Raw genomic sequence first — 429 nt, forward strand, 5'->3', positions numbered from 1 at the left:
TGGAAAGAACCCAGATGTCCTTCAACTGAGGAATGGATTAAAAAAATGTGGTATATTTACACAATGGAGTATTACTCAGCTATTAAAAACAATGAATTTGAGAGGTTCCTAGGTAAATGGATGGAACTAGAAATTATCATCCTGAGTGAGGTAAGCCAATCACAAAAGAACACACATGGTATTCACTCACTGATTATTGGATATTAGCCCAGAACCTTAAAATGCCCAAGATGCAACTCACAGGCCACATGAAGTCCATAAAGAAGGAAGACCAAGTGGGGGTGATTCGGTCCTTCTTAGAAGGAGCAACAAAATACTCAAGGGAGCAAATATGGAGACAAAGCGAGGGACAAAAACTGAAGGAGGGGCCGTCTGAAGACCTTTCCACCTGAGTATCCATCCCATGTGCAGTCACCAAAGGTAGATGCT

This window comes from Grammomys surdaster, unplaced genomic scaffold, assembly GCF_004785775.1.
Source record: "Grammomys surdaster isolate TR1022 unplaced genomic scaffold, NIH_TR_1.0 226, whole genome shotgun sequence".
Taxonomy (NCBI): Eukaryota; Metazoa; Chordata; class Mammalia; order Rodentia; family Muridae; genus Grammomys; species Grammomys surdaster.